Source organism: Apis cerana, linkage group LG11 (genome assembly GCF_029169275.1).
Source record: "Apis cerana isolate GH-2021 linkage group LG11, AcerK_1.0, whole genome shotgun sequence".
NCBI lineage: Eukaryota > Metazoa > Arthropoda > Insecta > Hymenoptera > Apidae > Apis > Apis cerana.
The window spans coordinates 9,835,767-9,857,199 of record NC_083862.1 but is presented as its reverse complement, the minus strand read 5'-3'; the positions used below and the strand labels follow the sequence as shown (position 1 = coordinate 9,857,199).

General features: G+C 34.9%; 1 long non-coding RNA gene across 3 annotated transcripts; it reads left to right on the top strand.

Moving 5' to 3' along the window:
• Positions 1-593: 593 nt before the first annotated feature.
• On the top strand, positions 594-19,454 carry LOC107993672 (uncharacterized). Of its 3 annotated transcripts, none has more exons than XR_009831887.1 (6): positions 594-1,244; positions 1,317-1,466; positions 10,473-10,567; positions 10,764-12,182; positions 12,313-12,375; positions 12,581-19,454. It is a non-coding gene; the product is annotated as an uncharacterized LOC107993672 (long non-coding RNA). The 3 variants fall into 3 exon arrangements; XR_009831886.1 differs by having other exon boundaries at positions 594-1,466; positions 10,764-10,863; positions 10,961-12,182; XR_009831885.1 differs by having other exon boundaries at positions 594-1,466.
• Positions 19,455-21,433: the final 1,979 nt, after the last annotated feature.

Here is a 21,433-nt window from a genome sequence, read left to right as displayed (position 1 = left end):
TGACAAAATAGATTTCGTTTTTTCTTTTTTTTTTTTTTTTTTTTTTACGAGACTTCGTGAATTTATCATGTATCTTAAAAAGGATTGTATTTTTAAACTCGACATTGAAGTATCTATTTTTTTTTTTTTTAGCTACCGGGTAACAGTAAAAATCAGAGAAATCAATAAAAAATGGAGTTATCGTGTTTTTTTTTATCTTCAGATATAGACGTCTATGTCTGATAAATTGCTCGATGTTACATTCAACATAACTGAATTTTTAACGTGTTTATATATACAATTTTCGATAATATTGAGAATATAAAAAAAATTAATAGAAATAGATTTTTCTCAAATGTTTTGGTGAAGTATTGTTTGAAAATCCAATAATCCTTTTAGACGAACAGGCATCAATCGATGACAACGCGAGTTCCGTTATTAATCCTTGCTAATTTTTGGATTACCAAGAATTATTCTTGTTTTTCAATGGATTTAAAATAATAATCGTTTCACAAGGAACAATTTTTCTCTTAAACGGACTACTCCCTAATTTTGATTATTATATTTCATTGAAATATAACATTATCATTTCAATTACTTCGTTTTTTAGTTTATCAGTTGCATTAATAATAATACAAAAATATATTTCTAGGCTCTTGACAATGATTTTGAAACGAAAATAAACGAAAATAAACGATCTTAAAGTATTAAAAAAAAAAAAGAAAAAAGAAAAGAAAAAGAAGGAGAAAAGAAAAGGGCGACGAAAAAGAATTGAGAACAGACATCAAAGCAGACATTTATCGGATGCAAAAGTCGCTATCAAGGTCGAACATTTACATGTCTATACCTGAGAACACCGAATTATGTATCAGATGCAGTAGAATGTCTCAACGTTTCAATTTTTCCCTCGACATCACATAGGAAAATTAAATTTTTGAAAAATTATATTTTTTCCTTAATAAGTGGATAATTGAAAAAAAAAAAAAAGAAGAAGAAGAAGAAATTGTATCTTGCATTAATACTTCTTTTCTTCGATCTTATTTTTTAACCTAGTTTTTACATCTAGCCGAGCGTATCACATCGATAGCAGTACTTGTGCACCCATTCCAGTGTGAATTGAACAGTGTCGCTGTTACCATCGGCAAGTCGAACAATAAAGTTTAGTGCTCGGTGCGCTATTTGAACTTTACGCAAAATTACTTACGATTGTTAACAGTTGTAATTAGTGGAATTACGTGTTACATTCGTTGGAGGAAGATTTATCGGTAATACGAGCGATAATTTCGCTTAACATCCGCTGCGATGAATCGAATTAAAGTGGGATTTTCTTATCTTAGTTCATTCTAAACTTGTGTGCGCGATATTACGAGAAGGCTGATAGAAAATCGAGATTATGCGTGGCATTGATATTATTTCTGAGAGTTGTATAAATGTATAAATATACGTGTTTGTACGTATATATATAATTCATATGGTTCGTACGAGAGGTTTGTACGAAGAAGATGAAAAGTTTTATATTTTTTATCATTTTATTTTTGCGAATTTTTTAAAAAATGTTATTACATTATGTTTTAATCGAAAAGATTTATTATTGTTCGAAAAATTTTTAATTTCAAAAAGAAATTTTATTTTCCATTTCTTTATGCAAAATTGTGGAAAATTTTTACAAAAATATTATAATATTTAATATATGATATATAAAACTTTTTTCTTTGTTTTTTAAAATTTCCTTATTGATAAGAAGAATACTTATTGTTTTTCTTTCTTTTTTTATAAAGATAATAGATTTTTATAATCTTTGAGATGAAATATCACGGGATAAATTTCCACAAGAGATACCATCTAAAATTTATGAGCATAATTTATCCGAAGTTTTCATATCTTGGAACGCTTGAACGATTCTTTTTTCTCGACTGGAAACGATTTTCTTGCTTGCTGATTTAATGTGATTCGACAAACAGAATTCGGAACAATTTTATTGAAGTGTTAACATCGATTCCCCATTCTTAATATGGAATATAATATAAATTATCTATTGATTTTAAATCTATATATGATATTCTGAAAAATGATATTGTTTAATTTATTTCTTTTTTTTTTTTTACGAGTAATTTTCACGCAACTACAAATAATACAGGGAACAGAAAAAGAAAGGCGATTGCGTCTAAACTTAGAACACTGAATACGAAAAGTGGCCGTGATAAAATCTCTACAAATAACGGGGTATCGATTTAACCATGAAAAATTACATTTATTATTGAATAACAAAGAATATCTTACTTTCTTACCTTGTATAACTTGTAATATCAATCATTTTTATACGCCATTAAAGTCATTCCTCGACTCCTTCCGAATCCAAACTCTTTCGAACAGAAGGAAAAAATTACCAATCATTATCAATTATTTATTATTTTGTAATGAAGATAACGAATACATTAAACTTTGAAACCTGTCTCGAATCATTCACTTATCGAATAACTACAGCTACTGTTAATATATTCATGGAACATTCGAAGAATCTAGAGGAGGTTAAAACGAAACGGAAAGAAATATTATACGAAATCGTCTATTTTAATCTTATTTATCTTAGCGACAAATTTTTCCTCCATCAAAATTTTCACGCGCCAACCTTCTTCGTCCTCTCCGATCTTTAAAAGTCCAAACACTTTCCAAATACGTTTTTTCCAAATACGAAACATAAACCGTGGAAAAGTTAATTCCCAAAATATCTCCAAAGATAATCGACCAATCGAAACTTCCTCCCAACCGATCACCAACGTCAAACTTACTCAGAATCTCTCTCTTTCTGCCTCTCGATTCCCATACGACGACTCACTCTCCTCCCACGCACTCGAACAACTTTTCCCCAGGAACGACGTCCCCATTCGATGAGATTACCTCAAGGTTTCATCTCTTTCTCTCCCTCTCTCCCCATTTTTCTTCAACTCACGAGCCCTGCCGAGGGGTATCGTTAGGGTGATCGAAGGGTGTCGGAGAGATCGACCCTCCCCTTTATTAGCCCCTCGCCTGTTTCTTCCGGGTTAACATCCCTCCTCTCTCTCTCTCTCTATACCCACCTCGTGCTTATGGTGGCCACACGTGGCAAGGTCACGAGAGAAAGGCCAACCTTGCCCGGATCTCCTCTTCACCCTCGTCGATTTACGAGCCTACTACACGCCTACGTGGCCCAGCTACGCTGGCACGCGCCCAACCCCCGAAACGGTCGTTCACGCGTTGTTGCTCTTCTGCCTACCTTCTGCTCGTCCCTGAATAAAAGGGCGATTGAGTTGCTTATCGAGCTGGGTCACCTACTTTTTTATTTTCTAATTTCCCTTTTTTCGTTTGGCGGGGTTAATTGAGGGGTTAAAGATTTTGCGGATTGTTTATTCTTTTCTTTTTCTTTTGGAGGAGGAATTAAGTTAATTTTTAGATCGATTTTTAGATCGTATTTATAATTGATTTGATTTGAGGGGTTCGTGTTTTCGGTTAGGGAGAAGTATTACGTAGGAGTCTGTTTCGTTTGTTTTAATTATTGTTGATATATTTGGATACAATTGGGGGATTGGAAGAAGTTTTTTAAGTTGAGAAAATCGAGATACTTTATTTAGTTTTTTGTACTTTTTTTAATTTCGAACAGCTTTTCGAATTTATTCGCACATTAACGTGAATAAATAAGATCGTTGTCATGACATCTTCTTTTAGGTTTATTCGAGGTTGATAACAGCCAGGAAATTCTTCTATCCAACTCCACACAACGTTTTCCTTCCGTCCATTCCACCCTCCTTATTCGGTTTCAATAGTATCGTTCTCAGCTTCCTATATTTTTTCATCATATCCATTTCCCAGAAGGGGATGAAATCTCAAAGAAGGAGATTTCCACTCGTTCTATTTTCACTTGTTCGCGCCGTATCCATCGATACGTTAAGAAGAAATTTTTCTCTTGACGATGGCTATACTTTTATCCAATATGGCGTGCAAAATTGAGATAAAAATCCAAATTTCCGACGAAAGGGAAAATTTAATATAAGAATCAAGAAAGAAAAATAATTTTACCGAAAGGAAGGGGAAACGAAATAGAATTTAAAGTTTTCCCGATTTATAACAAATATCCAAACAGAACAGAAGACAGAAAGCAGAAGCAGTAATCGTTAATTTCCACGGAGATATCCGAACGTGAGGGTGAAATCGAATCTAGCGAAAGATGAAATATCTCGACCATTCTTTATCCCCTCACCCTCGTTTATTTCCTCCGCCAATTCGATAAGACTGTCCCACTTCCGTGTTCTATCGTCGATTAATGACACCTGCCTCCCGTCATTTTCCCGGGAAAACCACGCGAAACACTTTCTCCCCCTCATCCTTTCCCGCCCTCTCACGTAATAAATTCTGCCTGTCCGAGTCGCCGTTGACACACGATCGTTTATCATCCGCGCGGGGGAAATAAATCTCTTTTCCGGATTTCTTTCTCTCCTTATGCTCGATGCAATTGCCGAAAAATGGATCCCTCCAAGTCGATGGGATCAATGTTGCCTGGAGACAAACCTTTTCATACCTCTTGATACCTTCTGATTTCCTGGCGAATATTTTCCCTCATACGATCGAGATTCTTTGAAGGGGAGAGGTGAGATTTTGAATAATAACGAATAATTTGGTTGGAAGTTGAAAACATTCTTGAAGAAATTGGAGAACAGGTGGTTTCGCGTTGATTAAGTGCGATTTGTGAGAATCAATTATCAAGAGAATAAGAAGGAAGTTGAGGGAGGAGTTATCGAAAGGAGTTATCGAGTGATTAAAAAAGGGAAATATTATAATCGGAGATAATCGTTCGAAGAATGCAAGGAAGATTAATTATACGTGTATGTATATTATAAGGTATTCAATGTGAGAAGAATACAAGAAGCTTGCTCTCTTTGCCTCACCATAAATTTTTCCTGTTTTAATCATTGCATTTACATATTCATATATATATTTTTTTTTCTCAATGGTAAACAATGTTTTTTTTACGAGGCGGTAAAAATATTTTATGCAACATTGGCATTTATATATCCAAGGACGCTCATTTATATACGATTTCGAGACACGTGTCGTCGATAACTACGGATTATGTCAAAAGGTGATTTAAAAATCAGCGGAAATAAAATTGAAACGGAAGGAAGGGCAAAAGTAACCTTGGTTCTTCATTTTTTTTCTTTTTACTTCTTCTTCTTTTTTTTTTTTTCTTCTTTCAAATAAAACATTTATATATCGCCGTGATTACGCAAATCGATTTGGAAACTCTAACGCTCGAGCATTTCGTATTTTAACGTCGGATCGATAAAAAACGGGAACAAATAAAACAACGAGATTATTCACATGGAAAGAGAATTGCGAAAATTGCAATTTTTTTTTTTCGAGATCACGAGGGAATTTGTATCGATTGATAAATATTGGTATTGATAATGATATATTTTAACTGATGAAGATGGCAGACGTCTGTCCGTCAATAACAATCTTATTTCATCGATCGAGAAATCCTTTCTTTGCTTTATCAATTGTCGATCGCAATGTTGTACAGAAGAGAGAGAAAGAGAAGAAAAATTAAAAATGAAAGAGAAGATAATACGAGATAAAAAATAAAAATTATATAAAATAAATAAAAGACATTAAATAAAGAAAATAAAGAAATGCTATTAATAGGATCAGAGACGCTTTGTTACGTTGATCAATACATGTTCAAATAAGCTTGTACTTTTTATCAATTTAATCAATTATTCATACATTATACAACTATGAAAAAGAAGTATCATAGTATCAAATTACAATGAAAATACAGGTGGTTAAGTAGAAGCGGACCGTCTTTGGTCAGACACTATCAAACGCTATCACTACTGATTCGACAAAATGAAAAAAGTATATCATACAATGTTCAAAAATTCAAAAATTGAATTAGAAACTTTTACAATTGAATGCGATTCTACGTTCTCCTCTTAAACGTAAAAACAATGTACGAAACAAAGATTTCTTCTTCGACTCATTCGAACAGAATCAACAGAATAAACAGAAAGTTTTTCGTCGATGGCTCATCCTCGATCGTAAACGAGAGAATCGATTATGCGTTTTCGGTAATTGATTTGTTGGCATTGATTTAAAGTTATCATACAAAGGAGCTATATCGATAAGAAATATTTTTGCATCAATCGTTCATCGTCAATTTTTATTTCCCAATCAAGATTTTCGATTTTCAAATTTCAAAAGATTTATGTAACAACTCGTCTCAGAGAAGAGTTAATCGTCGCATTTTCTGTTTTAAGATTTTAAAAAACTGTCTCGCCCAAAATTTGTTTACAGCAATAAATTTATGGTTAACTAATACTATTCTATAAGCGTTCTAAAATCTTGCGATACATTTCCACTCGATGATCAGATTCGAAATTCCCGTATTCTTCTGGATGTAAAAATATAACAACGTAACCTTGACACTCGATTGAACCTGGTTCCAGAACGTCGTCTACGCAGAAGACGTGATGTCTCGACGTAATGTATTATACACCACGATTCAAAAGACGTATAATATATAAATATATAAGCGGCGATGATCGTTTAATCGAACATCGTGTCGTTCTCTTTCCCTCTCTTTTCTCCACTTTTTTTTATAGAATAGAAAACCAAGAAAAAAATGGCGAACGGGATCAAAGAAGTTAAAATTATCCTTGAATTTGAATCGACAAATTGTTACCAATATTTCAAAAATAAAAACTCCTAAATAATATTCTAACGAAACTCGATCCCATAATCCATCCAATTCCATCCTCTCCAAACCCATCCCTCTCGATCCTCACGCGCGAACCATCCATCACGCGCCCGTCCCTTATCGTCCATCCCTCGCGAGATAAGAAATTCTCTCGAAAAGGATAAATAAAAAAAGGGAAAAAAAAGAAGAGGAAGAAAAGGAATTGGAGCGCGAAGTAAACGGAGCATCGGATTACGCCGTTAAGGATGCGGGATATCGTTGATTCGATTTAATCGGGGACACGATCCCGCGATCTGCAAGGACAATAAAGGGAGGGCGCTCTAATCGTTCTCGATCCGACTGACCGATCTAGACCGAGCAGATAGAATGTTGAGGTAACGTGGAATGGAATATCGCGATCAGGGTTACGCGGGTAAAAGTGTGCCGGCCGAGTGGTTGGTGGTGTTGGGTGCGAGGGGACGAAAAGGGTGCGAAAAATCTCGGCCTTCGAGGATCGCGGGAAGAAACGATGCGGGATGGAACGGCGCGATACCCTTGCGATATTTTGCGTAAATGCTTCGTGGTGGCGGCCTCGTTAGAAATGTTAATCTGATGGAAAACGGATCACGTCATATTATCGTAAAGAAATCACTCTCTTAGAGTTAGAATTTATCAGAGTGTCTTCACTTGGAATTATTCAAACGGTGTCACAGGAGATGTTATGGGATATATTCGTGATATATGCTTCCTTTCAATGACGAGAAATGGAATAATTAATTCGAATCTTGTTGGATATTTATTTAACGAACGAACGGATATTAATAGATCGGTTCTAACGATTCGAAGAATATCTTGTGTACATGGAGGAGAAATACACCGCGATTACACGGTGTAACGTGAAACGCGGATATCCGTTACGTACGAATTGAACTGGTGGAAACGTGGCGGTCGAATATTCGTTGATTTCCAGCAAGGCGTAAAAAAAGCGACGTTTCCGCCACCTTTCGATTCGCCCTCGTTTCCCACGTGCCGGCCGTGGCAATAAAAGAGAAAAATAAGCGCCATATGCTCGCGATATCGCGGCATATACGAGGCACGTGTACAACGAAGAGGACAAATTTTCACTGCTTGTTCGTGAGATTGCTCCACGGGAAAAAGTTTCGAACAGTTTTTTCCATATCCAATGGGAACGAATTCGATTCGATTTTATCCTTGATTCCGAGTGAGGAGATTCCTCGTTCCGTGACGAATGTTTGATGAAACGTTTTCGAAAAAGAAAATTGCACGAATAATAGCAATTGGATAGATACATGGATGATTTTTAACGATACAACAAGAACGGTGTAAAATTAGATTAAAAACAAGCGAAGCGATCGAATTTAATCATGGGGATACTCTTCATTGTTGTTTCATCGTTGTTTCACCTCTTTCGAATTTTTCCACCAAGAGTAATTCGTTTTTATCCTCGCTTGATTAACTTTCAACTTTCCTGAAAGAAAGGAAGTTTAACCTGTTTGGATTCGTTCCAAACTCCATTAAAAAAAAAAAAGTTCAATCCCACTAAATCGTTGAATTTATTCCCAACTTCTCTTTCGTATTCAATTCCTTCACATTTGTGAAACTTCCTATCCTGAACTTTTTAAATTTACAAAAATCTCAACTTCCCCTTCACATTTAACCTTTCCTTTCTTCTCAATGTGTTATAAAATAAAATCTTTCATTTTTCTTCGTCACCATTCAATACAAATTGTTCCACCATTATCCATGAAAGGAATCAATCATCGAGTCTACTTTGAACATCTCTCTCTCTCTCTCTCTCTCATCTTTAACTTTTCCATTTCTTTCGCAAATCGACTTCCACTTTTCTTTATCCCTCTGGTGCAATCGTTCGATCATTATCCATTATCCAAGAAAGAAAAAAAAAAGAAAAAAAAAAAAGAATTGGAAAGCCGACGATGATCAAGGACAGAGTGGCGATAAGGCAATCGGAATTATCGCAAAACATTATCGACTCTCGTTCGATCGATTTCATGGTTGGCGCGATTTGAAACGAACACACTATCGTTCTCTGTTTCGCACACGTGCAAATCGAATTTCCATCGAACTCAACTTATACCGTTTCTAAAAAGAAAGTAATCGGTGATTCGTTAATTTCTCGTTATTACTCTATATTTATACGAAATAAAGATTTATCATTACGTGGAAGTAGACGATTAGGTTAGATTAAATATTTAAAAGTAAAGTAAAATTGTTTGATTCATCATTTTGTTTCTTTCTTTTTTTTTTTTTTTTGGATCCGTTTTAGCGATTATTCAGGGTGTTTATTTTAAAAAAATTATTAATTTTCGATATTATTGGGTAATTTAGTTAAGGTCTGTAAAAAAATCAATTTGTTGTCGCCTTCTAGTTCCTTGTATCTTCATACGTGTTGTAATACAATTTCAAATCAACTCTTATTCTTTTCAATTATTCAAAAATAATTAAGATTATTCGATCCTGATGTACAAATTGTACAAAATTATGATTTAAACCGAATCGAACCGATTCGTAATTATCTATCCAATATTAATTATCCAAAAATTTATTTAAACCTGTTTCAAGTTATCTAAAATTATTCCAAGGTTATCGAAAATATTCTAAATATTTTCGAAGATGCTCAAGGTTATCCAGAATGACCTATGCCGATCTATAATTAACCAAAGTTATCTTAAATTACATAAATTCAATTCAAACTTTATTCCAAATTATAAGCAATAATCACTCAAGATTCCCAAACTCATCACTTTTTCTCAAACTCATCCAAACTTTGTTCCAAATTACGAGCAACATTTAAAAGTTATTAAAACGTTGCAAAAAACTATTCAAACCGATCCAAACTCGTTCAAACTTATCGCAAGTTATTCAAAGCTATTCAAAATCGTATAAAGTATTGCCCAAACTCTTTTACAAACATAACGATCAAAACGTTGCATAAAAATGTTCAAACCTATTCAAACTAATTCAAACACACGTTCGAGTTATTCAAAGCTGTTCAAAGTCGTTCGAAAATGAACCGATATCTCATATTTATCACCTGAGATCATTTATAGCAAAAAAATTACTCATAATATCATCAATGTATCTTTACTCATCATTCAAGGCCCGACCATCATTTCCAATCACGCAACTGCGGAAAAATTCGCGGAAAAAAGTGCAACTCTCGGAGGTCTGTCGGGAACGTGAGGCGAAAGACGACCTCTTTTCTTACTCTCTTCTCCTCTCTCCTCTCTCCCTCTTCATATAAACACAAGAGAACTCGTGTAGCCGCACAGAGGAGCAGCCTAGACTCCATCGAACGGAAAGTGAGAGGAGAGAAAATTGCTTGACATTGCTCGCCGCTGATAATGAGTGTTTGCTCTTTGTCGGCTCAAGGCCGGCCCTCTTCTCTCCTCTTAACTCTCTTTACTTTATGAAGCAGCCAGTCAACGCGGAATCGGTCATCCTTTCAAGTAGCAATCGTATTAGCATACCTGTTACGTTCGATCGACAGTCAAAGATCATGGTTCTACGATAGATTTTTCTTTTTAAATAAAAAATGAATTATGTTGTGATAGTTTGATAACGTTCATATCGATTGAAAAATATAATTCTCACAAACACTCTTTCTCTCTGATTATTCTATAAACACTCTTTTCAATTTAAGTTTGAATATCTTGTACAAAATTTAAAAATTAATTTTTTTTTTTACAAATTTTTCTTTATGTTTCACATTAATCAGATTTTAATTCGTATTACTTATTTTCAGGTGACATTAATCTTAGCAAGTTTTAATAAGAAATAGAATCTGAATAAAAGAGAGAAAGAAACTTTCCAATATATCTACTGATACTGCTAGATGGCGTAAGTGAGTTAATGGTACTCCTTTTATTTTCTTCTCCTCTTTTCATCTGACTAAAGTGCTCATTAAAAAAACTTAACTGTACTTGGTCGAATCGAATTTTATAAAATGAAACTTTTTGCTAGAAATGATTTAGTGTATATTAAATAGATTTCATCCTTATTATTGAAAGATTGATCGATCAAGCGTTAATTTCAGAACGAAAAGGGTTGCTTAAGAGGGTGCAATCGTAGGGAAACCGAGGACAAGACAAATATTTACAAAGAGTTTCCGTTCTTTCTTTCTTCTCTTTTCAAAGGTATAAAGGATAGTTTCAAAATTATTATTATTACTTTTATTCAATTTTTTACAAACATTTCCATTATTAAATCAATTATCCAAATATTAAATTTCAGGAGCGAATTAAAAATTTAGAAAAATTATTGCTAACAAAAGGAAATCCTAAATTCGTCGTTCATCAATAATAAATAATGAAATTGAATTTTTATAGAAGAGCAGAAATTGCGAGATAAATTAGAAATATTTATTTTAGGATTAAAACAAATTTTACACAATTTAATAATATAAATATATTTAAAATCGAATCAATATTGAACTCATAGTTAAACTTTTAAACAAGAAATAAACGGATTGATGAATAATACTTGAAAATAATATGAATGATATATTTGCATTATCAACAAGCTTAATGATTCATATTGAAAGTGATCACCGATCATTCAACAATTTCAATTTATTTTATCGTGCATATATTCCCTTCATTATTCTTCTTTTGTGACAAGAAACCATTCCTTTCAACCTTCCTTATCGAGAAACTTATTTCACAAACTCTCCATTCCTCATTAAGTATTCAATTAAAAACATCTTATATCCTATCATTCCTAAATCCATTAACAATTACAATTACAGTTAATGATAATGATTCTATTTTAAACTGTTGAACTGCTTAACTTCTTACTCCTCAGAGCAAGCACAGTTTTTACATTTTTATTAGACAATTTTATTTATATTCTCAAAATTTCGTTCTCAAGAAACTTGAGAATATTTACATTGAAACCTTCCCATCAAAGTTATACAAACTTTTCAATCAAACATCCGTTTAAGGAATTTTATTAAGCGATAATTAAAAAAAAATGATTCAGAAGAATTTTCTAAGAGGAAAACAATTTCAATTCTCATTACTTACGTTATTATTCAATACGAAATTAGAAAATTAGAATTGAAGAAAGAAAACGTAATGATTAGAAGCGAAACGAAAGTTTCCAGGGGCACTCGGTTCTATTCCGTGTTTATCCTAGCGGGAAGCCAGCCACTAGCTTGGCTATCGTGTGAATCGCGATAAGGGTTATCGTCGGCCTGGCAGATCAAATATTTAGCCGCAGAGAACGCGTAGGGTGGTCTCGCGTTATTAACTGGAGGATCGGTTAGGAACGAGGCCATTCTATCGGTGGATTATCGGTCGATCGATTCTCAACGCACCTCCGTTCCTATCGTTCCTGTTTTTTCCCCCCTCACGTTTCAATTTCGTGTCAGTATGTCATCACGCGTATGCATGTGTGCAATCCTTCTTTTTTTCTCCTCGTTTCATCAATTTTCAAGGTTTCTCCCTGCACTTGTGTAAGTACGAGAACGTTATAATATTTTACGATAATTTTATATACCCGCTAAATAAAAATAAGAAATTATATTACATACCGGTATTTTATACATTTTGAAATTTCAAAAATTTATTCTTTTCTCTCTGCAGGTTTGAAATTATCACGGATTAATTTGTACCGCAAGGAATTGGACTGATTACATTTACGATGTTGTACGTAGTGAATAAATTATACTTCATAGATAATCGATTATTTTACAATAATTATTTTGACATTTATATATTGGAATTAAAATTTGTTTGTAAATACCAAACGTATTGACGCAATAGAATAATAAGAAATCGTAGGAAATGATAGAATTAATTAAAATTATCCCCAACAAGTGTAAATCAACGGCAAACATTCTCTTCCACGCAGGAGAAATGTAAAAAACGAAGGAGAATCAAAAAGTTAAAAGGAAAAGAAATGGAAAAGCAACGAAGCTTTAAGAGAACCGAGAGGAATCCGGAAAAAGGTCTCTCTGAAAAAGCTGTTATTTCCCATTCATTTTACACTCGCACGCGCGCACACGTCTCTGGTACAAGAGGAAAGCGAGAAAAAAGGGGGGAAAAGGAAAAAAAAAAAAAGAAAGAAATAAATGGAAAAGCGTGAGAGTGAAATGGGAGCGTGGCACGAAAGAAAGCGCCATTAAAGCGCGTGGAACCGGGTTAAAAAGGTCGTCGACCGCAGCGCCGCCGCGAGGAAAAGAGAGATAGAAAGGAAAATCGCTACTTTCCACAATTAACGATCTCTTCTCTCAACAGCTCCTTTTTCTCTTTAATTATGTACCTTTGTGTTGTACGCCGTTCCTTTGAAAGCTGTCGTTTTTCAATTTCAACAAGATAAGTAAATTAAAATTGATATTTTCTTATATTAGAATTAATATTAATTTTTCTTTTTTTCTTTTTTACAGGTGAAAAGGATCGTCGATGATGAAATTAATTTTATTTTCGCGTTGAACGAGGTTTTCGATTATTTGATTCTAACGAACGATTGTATAATATGGAAGTAGAGATCTTTGATAAGTATAAATATTCTTTTTATAGATTCCTTTATAGATAAAATGACCCACATCGATGATGTGAGTTAAATTATGTTTATTATTATTATGTAAAGGAAAAGACTCGTAACAAAAGTTTAAGCTTTGCTTTTGGAATGTTAATTTTATTAGGCTAACAATGCGAAAGAAATGTACTTCAATGAGAATAGTAATTTTTTGATCCTACTTGTTCGATTTAATACAAATACAGTGAAAATTCTTTATAAACCATAATTAAAAAATATGATAATACAAAATCGTATAATAAACGATTAAACGAACAGGATGAATTATACGTAAAATAACTCATTGATAACTAATTGAATCAGAAGCAGATGTACCAATCCTCGAAAGCAATTAAGATCTTTCGATAAAAATCCAGGATTTTGTCGAAACCACGTCTTTTCTCGATCAGAATGTCAACGATCGCGGTTATCGTCGAGCAACGACACGTCCACGAGAGTGAAAGCAAAAAAAAAAAAAAAAAGGAAAAAGGAAAAAAGAGTGAAAACGCTTGGCTACATTCTATTCAACGCGTGCTTTCGATCACGCGAATGGCACGTTGTCGAAAGTTTTTTGGCACGATGGTCGCAAAAGCCACGATTACGATAGCAAAAAAGAAAAAAATGAAAAAGAAAAATTCAAATACAACGCATGCAACGACAAAGTAGAAGTATAAAAAAATAAATCAAATAAAAGAAGAAGAGATAAAGCGTTTCGATCCCTTCAACGACGAGTTAAGAATTAACGAATTATTTTTCGAATGTTCCTTCAACTCGATCGATAAGCAAGATTCCATCGTACCACAAGATATGCCCTCACTTGCAATAACCAAAAAACGGTTAACGATTTCTATACATCAAACTATTACACGAAGCGAATCGCACGCACGCACACGCATACACACACGGATCGGAAGGGTCTTCCTCGATTCGAATTGGCGGGCTGCACCTTGACGGCCAAGAGTCGATTACTCACGATCCCGTTAAAACCCGTTGATATCAGCCACGGAGTGGCCCCGACTAGTCTGAATCAGCGACCCACTTACCTCGAACCACCTCTTTACGTAAGAATTTCTCACGTTTCCCGCGCGTACTCCCGTGCCGCTCGCAAGTTTCGCGTGTCATTACGGGTAAACGCCTTCTTCCTCTCGCCTTTCCGCCATCCACCTCGATCTCCACGCCCGTCCCCGCTGACCACAGACCGGTCGTCGACCTTTCGTGCTCTTCCCGTTCGTTTACCGCACCGAGGAATTCTCGTTGCTTCTCCTTCCCCTTCCCCTTTCTTTCCCCCCCTCTTTTTCCTATCTTTATCTCGCTTTTGGTACGTGTCATCGGCTCCGCCGCGGCTTTTCTCAAGATAGTTTGTGTAAAGGGTGTAATTAGCGAGGGTCGTATCATTCGGTGTTTTAGGATGTGTTTTTCTCCCCTTTCTTTTTCTCCTCCGTTTCTTATCTTTCCTTCGAAAAGTTTTGTATACTTTTAAAACAGCTTGGACGTAAATTAGAGTAATTAGAGCGAGAGTTTGGATGTTATATTCCCTTTTCCGACACTTTTCATCCTTCCTCTTCCTCGAATTTGGCAGAGATTAACAATTTCCCTCTTTCGATTCCCCATTCAATGGAATCGTTACTTAGCTGATTAATTAAACTTTTCAAAACTGATTTTCTAAATATTCAAGTTTCGAGTGACCGGAAATAAAATCGATTAACAGAAAATAACGCGACAAAAGGGGGGAAGGGAGGGAGTCCAATGTCAAAATCGGGAAAGAAGAATTAAAAATAGAATGGAATGGAATAGAGAGAATAGGAAGGGGGAGAGGGAAAGAAAGGCAAAGGGGAGTGGAACGAGGCGATCGATGGAACGAGTTCCCCGGCGGCGAGGCCGCCGCTTTCCAGACAATCGGAGTCACCTTTGCCAGGTCGTCGAACCGGAGGGATTTCCTTCGCGCCACGGTGACGAGGTGACCATACGGTATTTCCTTCTGCTCGGCCAGCAGCAGCAGCGCGGGAGTGCGGTCGTGGCCATTGTCGGGGAGAGGAGAGGGATGACGAGGAAGAAACGCGGAGAGAAAAGAGTGAACGAAGCGATAGCGGAGCGGGAGGAGGAGGGGGGAAGAGGATCGAAGCCTCGCGGTGGAGAGAGAGAGAGGAGGGCGGCGAAGGAGAGGGAGATGGAGGGAGGAGAGGGCAGGAGGAAAGAGGAAGAAGGCAGGTGGAGGAAGAGAAGAGCGTAACTGTACTCTATCTATCCCTGGGGCCTGCCAGCTCTTTTCAGGGTTCACGAACCCCGGTTGACCGGGCCGAATTCGAAGGTCGTTGCTCCAGTTTCTCCGGATACGAGCCGGGAATTCCAGAAATGACATAATTATCGAGCACAGCCGATCGTCGAGGTTGCACCAAGTGCTATTTATTCGCTGTACTCGGGAAACACTTTTAGTCGTTGGATCGATGGGATTTTATTCTCTCTTTATTTCGATTCGCTTTGGACACAGCGACGTGTCTGATAGGACGAGGAGACGGTTCGTTGAACCTTGCTTGTTTGCTTGCTTGCTTGCTCCCGAAGCTTACGGATTTTTATTCTTTTATTTCCGAGAGGAATTTCGATGGCGAGAGGAATATGAGTTTTTGAATTGGGAATTTTTTGATGGCTCGTTTTGAAGTTTTCAGATTTTTTTTTTTATTTTTCTCTTTATAATTCTGATGGTGAGATTTACCGTTGATTTTGATATTTTTGGTATCTTATAAAGTAACTTTTTTCGGAAAAAAAAGAAAAGGATAATTGAGTGGATAAAAATAGAATCGTAAGAAAGTAAAGACCCCGTTAGTAGAGAGAACTCTTGCCTTCGTTCTTGCGTGGAAAGGAATAATTTCGTGCCTGGTGGTATTCATATTCGTAACATCAATATCGCGGAATCGATACTAAATCGTTTTTTAAGTCGCATATACCGGTTTTCGCGAGAATCTGCATTGTCATAGATTCCCTTCCAAGAAGCCGACTGAACACCGACGCATTTTCTGAAAATAAACGCAATCAAACTCGTTTCTCGCTCGTTCTTATCACGCCTATATAATCAGTTGGCAATTATTGACGTTGAATAACTTTAATTCGTATTCCACACCTTACGCAACGTATATATTTCCAATATGTAAAATGTAAGAACATAAATTAAAATCTATTTAATCCTTCCATTTATCCACATCTATCCAATCCATATTTTCAAATTAATGTAACTGTGTAATCAAGCTGATGTGCACGATTAAATTTAAGAACAGGATCAAATTTTCTAAAAATTCCTTCGTTCTTTACTTTATTACAGCAATAATTTTACAGAGATAGATCTTTCGTTAGAATTGAAAGAATACTCAACGCTCGCAAGTGACACGTAAGTTTCCTGAATATAATACAAAAGAAACATATATTAATTTTTATTTGGAAAATATAAAGAATATCAATCTCTGATCGTACAATCTCGATACAGTGAACTTTAATCAAGAAAAAACATTCTAAAAAAAAAAAAAAACTCTTACAACGTTACAAACTTAACTTCATTATTGTCGAGATTACGAGGGCACAAAAAAAGAAAAAAGAAATAAAAAAATAGAAACGAAATATCGGAAGCGTTGTTGGATAATATCGGGCCACGTTATCAACGATACGCGACAATGGAGATTATGGGTTCGCGTGGGGTTCAGTGAACGGCATCTGGGTCAGATTTTATCTGGGAGTGGAACGAGATCGAGGGGGGAAGAAAAACGATACGAATTTTCGAGGCATCGTGGAAGCGCTCGTGAGCGATTACTGTTAGATCAAGGACGATGGTCGGCCATCGAGGGAGAAAAATGTGTCTTCGAGAGGGACCTCGTGCGCGCCTCGTGTCCACCTCGCTTTGTTCGCGAATCGTTCGTGACCGGCATCGTGATGGCCCGGTAATTGTCGAAAAGATCGTGCTACGCTTGGCTAATTGATATAATTGTACAATTGAATAATGATATATTTTTATCTTTCATTTTCGATTGCATTCGTGCGTTTCGTATCTACGTTGTTATTATCATAACGATGTTGGATATCATCTTAAACGATATCAATGATAATTGAATCGAGGCAGACACAATTATACAGTAAAAATAACGATAATTCGATGATTCATTTTCACACCTTCCCTCTATGAACCTATAACCATTCTTTCTTTTAATAAAACTCCATAAAAATCAACCCTTAAACGTTATCTGTACAAACTTACTCGCACCACTCTATACCCAAACTTTTCTTGCAAAAATAATAGATAATTTTCCCTTTGGGCAAAGAGTTGTATTACTTTTCACCGATTTTGCATTATGGAAAACGATAAAATCTCGTTGAAAAAAGTTTTGGTTATTGTCTTCGATCGGACAGCTGACTCGGGGTTTCTTCCATTCGGAAGGAGCGGCCAAGTGAACCGCGAAGGGTTCGAAATCACCGTCGCGCGGACGTTCACCCGGCGTTCTTGAACTTTCAGGGTCGCTTGACTCGCCTCCTCAGCGCCCTCCGCCCGATCCCATGGCCCCTCTTATCGTTTTAGCGAAACGCCCGATAGAATTACGCCCCCGGCGCACTATCTCCGCGCCGCCGCTTTAATTATCGCCGCACGGCTCGTACAATTATGTGGCCAGGCGAAGATAAAAGTCTGCTCCCTGCTCGGGCGGGGAACGTTTCAACGATCGACCGATATTGATTTTTTCAATTTTTAGGTGTTGTTGTTGCGCTTAACTACGCGAAGAGGGCAAAGTGAAGAGAGATTTATGTTTTCTTGGTTTATTAGCTCTTCGTTTGGGGGGGAGCGGAGATGTAATAAATGGGTCACGTGGTGGTTAAGATTATGGAATAGTACGAAGAAAATGGGATTCGAGTTTTTAAGAGATTAGCAAGATATTCGATTCGAGATTGTGCGAGACATTTTTAATCGGATCGATTATAAATGTTTCATCAAAAATTCACGGCCCTTCTATTCTTGCTCAACTATTTCGATAAGAAGTTAGACAGACTAGATATCTATTAATTATTCCTATCCTTGTGTCATGAAACTTTACTATTCTTAAGCTTGGTACGAAATTATAAATCATTGGATGCAATAGATTGAAAATAATTATTTTATAACTTTCAAGATATTATTTTTAATGATATTATCGTATTCTGTTCTTTCTGTTGGATCCATTTTGATTCGATTCAGTTTTTCGATAATTTAAATTTTTTAAAGAAATTTACTATGTCGCTATTCTTTGGAGTTTTTAGAATATTTTCAGTTGGAGAAAAATCGAAGAAGAAAAGAAACCTGAAGAGTGATACGTCTCACCTTCGACACTCGCATTTACCCACTCGCTCTTCATTCACGAGCATAAATAAAGGAGAGCGTTGAACCCAGCTCACAAAGTGTCAGAAAAGTGGCCAAGCCTCAGCCCATTTGCATTTCACGTTCAAATGTGTCAGAGTCCGTTGAAGAACTCGAATTCGAATAAAATCTTTTGAAGTAAAAAAAAAAAGGAAATGTAATATTACATGGATAATTGGATGGAAATAAATTATATCGATTGTCCCATTTGAAAAATTTATTTTATTATCATATTTTTCAATGTTAATTATTTCCAGATTAAGAGAATAATATTTATTAAAAATTTTCAGCAAATTAATTTCAGCCTGAGTGAAATTTTTTTAGAAAATATATACACTCCTTGTGAATTATTTGATTTATAAATTATATAATATTAATCGTCAAAAATATTTATTCGAAATTTTTCTAATCTAATCTTTGAAATGTTTAAGCCTCGATGCCTGACCGACTTCATGACCATATCAAGGACACTGTAACTTGATGTATTATGGGATGATTGTCTGAAGCGTAATTAGCACGGTTGAACATCGTTTCCTGAAGAGAGGGTCCTATATTCGTTTCATTTGGAAAGGTTACGTCGGTTAAGGATGACGTAATGATGATGAATTGGAATGATACCAGGAAGATGTGATCAAGGCAGAGAATTGGGAGCATCGAGGAAGGAAGCGAAATGTTATGGAAATATTAATGAGAATATTGAATCATTCTTCTTTTGAAGAAGATTGTTCAAAATGTATTGATTCAAATGAAGAATGGAAAATTGAAAAAAAATTATAACTTCCATGTAATTTTTATTTGTAATTCTTTTCCTGTTAAAAGTAAAATTAATTAATTTATTATACTTAATTATTGCTTATTACTTTATTATATTTTACTAATATTTTAAAAAAATTTTACTTTTAACAGGAAAAGAAATTATATAAAATTAAATAAGTGTAAGTTAGTAATAGTAATACTATGTAAATAGAATGTAAGTAGTATGTAAGTAGTAATAATAAGTAGTACTTGTATATTACAAATAAATAGTAATCATAAGTAGAAATAAGTATGTAAGTTAACTTTGTAACTTTTTAATTATTTTAATGTAAATATTTTCTTTAATAAAAATAAAAGTTATTTTCTATAATTTTTGTACTTTATTTTTCCCACCTCTTTTGATTAACTAACAAATTAAATTAAATAAAATAATAAAATACTAAACAAATAAAATATTCAACATGATCGACATTTCTTGGTACTAAAAAAGGAATGGAATGCACAGAATAATACGTCCGTTTTATTCCAATGGAATTTCGTGGAAATTGAACAATGGTGGCCAACAATGGCGATCGTTTCATCGTGGAATATTCAAGGTCAAACGGAACCCATGACCTCGAACTGGAAAAAGGTATAAAAAGGGTTAACCGAAAAAAGCGTAATTCGATAACAATTTGGTTATAATATTTAATTTTCGAGGGTCATGTGCATTCAAATTATGTTCGAGAACCGTCTGTAGAATGTAACCGACTTATCGATGCAATCGTAGCTGTTCATTAAAATCATGTAAACGAAAGTAATGATCATGAAACGATCGCGTGGATACAAGTTAATTAAAGTAAAATTTAATGATCGCATTAATGAATTTTAATGCAGGTGTGAATGATCATGGTCAAAAGAATATTCAAATTACAAATGTTCGATTTCACGTTTAATTAATATTGAATATATGCAATTCATTTGCATGATATATGCACATTGTACAATTTTACATACATGCAAATTTTCCTTAAATGCATATAAATCCACAAAGCGAAAATTACAAATATTTCACAAAACAATAAAGAGATTAAAATAATTATTCCAGAAAATTAATTTCTCAAATTGCAGGATTTATAAAACTCTTTAATATAAGTTTAATCTTTTCCAAAAATTTCGACTTTCTCTTAGGAGAATATAAACGACAAGGAGGTGGCACGTGAAAAATTTTAAAAATACGTTCCCTTACAATTTTTGCCCAAAATTTCGACTTTTCATTAGGAGAATATAAACTACAAGGAGGTGGCACGTGAAAAATTTTAAAAATACGTTCCCTTACAATTTTTGCCCAAAATTTCGACTTTTCATTAGGAGAATATAAACTACAAGGAGGTGGCACGTGAAAAATTTTAAAAATACGTTCCCTTACAATTTTTGCCCAAAATTTCGACTTTTCATTAGGAGAATATAAACTACAAGGAGGTGGCACGTGAAAAATTTTAAAAATACGTTCCCTTACAATTTTTGGCCAAAATTTCGACTTTTCATTAGGAGAATATAAACTACAAGGAGGTGGCACGTGAAAAATTTTAAAAATACGTTCCCTTACAATTTTTGCCCAAAATTTCGACTTTTCATTAGGAGAATATAAACTACAAGGAGGTGGCACGTGAAAAATTTTAAAAATACGTTCCCTTACAATTTTTGGCCAAAATTTCGACTTTTCATTAGGAGAATATAAACCAAAAGGAGGTGGCACGTGAAAAATTTTAAAAATTCGTTCCCGTACAATTTTTGCACAAAATTTCGACTTTTCATTAGGAGAATATAAACTACAAGGAGGTGGCACGTGAAAAATTTTAAAAATACGTTCCCTTACAATTTTTGCCCAAAATTTCGATTTTTCATTAGGAGAATATAAACTACAAGGAGGTGGCACGTGAAAAATTTTAAAAATACGTTCCCTTACAATTTTTGCCCAAAATTTCGACTTTTCATTAGGAGAATATAAACTACAAGGAGGTGGCACGAGAAAAATTTTAAAAATACGTTCCCTTACAATTTTTGCCCAAAATTTCGACTTTTCATTA